Here is a 2,912-nt window from a genome sequence, read left to right on the forward strand (position 1 = left end):
AAAAAAAGTTAAACTTAAAAAAGAAAGAAACTTGGGAGATAGCTACCTGATCAATCAACTAACTGGAAGAGTTCCACATTTGTGGATGTTGCAAAGAAAGATGATCCAAAAGAATATAGAAATTATTGAACAATAAAATTAATATCGCACATAAGTAAAATTTTCCTGAAAATAAATCAAAAGTGGTTGTAGCTGTACATCAACAGGGAACTACCAGAAATTCAAGCTGCAGTCAGCAGAGGACATGGAACAAGGAGGGATATCATTGTAGATACCAGATGAACCTTGGCTGAAAGCAGAAAATACTAGAAAAAAATGTTTAGCTCGTTTTTGTTGACTATAAAAAGGCATTCGATTTTGTGGATCATAATAAATGATGAATACCATTTTATTATGCTCATGCAGGACAGATACATAGCCCAAGAGGAGTCCCTCCAACAGAGCAAGGAGATAGTGCATAATTTTTCATCAGAATGGGTGTGCTTCAGGGTTGTATCCTGTCACCAAATCTGTTTAATCTTTTTCTGAGCAAATAATCTGAAAAGCTGGACTGTATCAAGAAGAATGTGGCATCAGGACTGGAGCAAGACTCATTAACAACCTGTGATATACAGATGACACAACCTTGATTCCTGAGAGCACTAATAAAAATAAAAGATTACAGCCTTCAGTATTGACAGCATCTCAACATAAATAAAACAAAAGTCATCACAAATGGACCAATAAGCCACATTGTGGTAAGTGGAGAAAATATTGACATTGACAAGGATTTCCTTTTACTTGGATTCATAATCAATGTCTGTAGAAGCAGCAGCCAAGAAATCAAATGGCATATTGCAATGGGAGAATCTGCTGTAAAAGCAAGGACAGAATTTTGAAAACTAAAGTGCACTTGATCCAGGCCATGGTATTTTTCAATTGCCTCATATACATGTGAACAGTAGACAATAAATAAGGAAGACCAAATAAGAATTGATGTTTTTGAATTATGGTCTTGGTGAAGAATATTAAATATAACATGGACTGCCAGAAGAACAAATTTGTCTTGGAAGAAGTAAAGCCAGAGTGCTCCTTAGAAGTGAGGATGGTAAGACTTCATCTCATGGATTTGGACATGTTGACAGGAGGGACAGTCCCTGCAGAAGGGTATTATGCTTGATAAAGCAGATGTCAGCAAAAAAAAAAAAAAAAAGGAAGTCCCTCAACCAGATAGTTTGACACAGTGGCTGCAACAATGAACTCAAGTATAGCAACGGTTGTGAGGATGACACAGGACCAGGCAGTGTTTTGTTCTGTTGTACACAGGGTCACTACAAGTCAGAACAGACTGAGGGCACCTAACAACAATATTTCTATTGTGAGTATATGTATATACATGTTGCTGTTGTTATGTGCCGTCAAGTCGGACCCGACTCATAGTGACCCTTCCTTGGGTTTCCGAGGCAGCATCACTACGGAAGTAGATTGCCCCATCTTCCTATGTATATATGCATATCTACAAACCAAATCCTTACTGATAATTGATTCTGACTCATAGTGACTCTACAGGACAGACTATAACTGTCCTGTAGGGTTTCCAAGGCTGTAATCTTTACAGAAACACACTGCCACATCTTTCTCCTGGAGATAGCAGCCTGGTGAGTTCAAACCACCAACCTTTCTGTTAGCATCCAAGCATTTTACCAGTGTGCCATGAGGGATATATATATATATAGAGAGAGAGAGAGAGAAAGAGAGAGAGAGAGAGAGAGAGACCCCATGATGTGTATAACTAAATATACATCAACTAAAACAACTCACTGCAGTGGAGTCGATTTCAACTCATAGCAACCCCTCTTTGGGTTTCCGAGACAGTATGACTATGGAAGTAGGTTGCCCCATCTTCATTCTGCGGAGTGGTTGGTGGGTTTGAACTTCCATCCTTCTGCTTAGCAGTCAGTCAAATGTCTTAGGCACTACGCCACCAGAGCTCCTATAACTATATAATTATATATACATAAGACTGTATATGTATAACTATATATATAAAATGCCATGTGTGTGTGTATGTATATATATATAATCAAAAAACACCAAACCAACTAACATTGAGTCAATTCTGACTCATAGTGACCCCTATTGGGTTTCCAAAGCTGTAAATCTTTACAGAAGTAGATTGTCTCACCTTCCTCCTGCAGAGGAGCTGGTGGGCTTCAACTATGGACCATCTGGTTGGTTAGCAGCCAAATGCCTACCCACTACACCACTATATATATATATATATATATATATATATACACACACACATATACATATTAGGACAAATACATAGATTTTGCTTGTCAAAGCTTACTAATATTGTGCATGAAGGTGCTTTCTCTATCTGCTAACGAGAGATGAGTATAAAAATCTCAAACTATGAGTTCAGATTGAACTAATTCTCATAGTAATAATAATAATTTTAAACACCCACTGCCATTGAGTCTGTTCCAACATATAGCAACCCCCTTTGAGTTTCCAAGTTAGTAAATCTTTACAGAAGTAGATTGCCCAGTCTTCCTTCCACAGAATGGCTGGTGGGTTTGAACCGTCAGCCTTCTGGTTAGCAGTCAAATGCTTTAGACATGCCACCAGAGGTCCTTAACTCTCTTAATAGTTCTTTCAATTTTTGCTATGTGTACTTTGAAATCATTTTCTTTGGTACCTTCAATTTAGAATTGTTTTCTCTTCCTGCTGATTGTAGCCTTGCATCATTATGAAATATTCTTTATATCGAGTAATGCTTTTACCCCATTATGTGATAATAACAGAACTATATCTCCTTTTTGTTTGTTTGCATTCTGTATCTTTTTAATGTTTTACTTTTCACCTTTCTGTGTTCTTACATTTAAATGTGTCTTTGTAAATAGCAAATAGTTAAGCATTATTATTTT

Source organism: Orycteropus afer, unplaced genomic scaffold, assembly GCF_000298275.1.
Source record: "Orycteropus afer afer isolate SDZICR_OR568_19922 unplaced genomic scaffold, OryAfe1.0 scaffold00161, whole genome shotgun sequence".
Classification (NCBI taxonomy): domain Eukaryota; kingdom Metazoa; phylum Chordata; class Mammalia; order Tubulidentata; family Orycteropodidae; genus Orycteropus; species Orycteropus afer.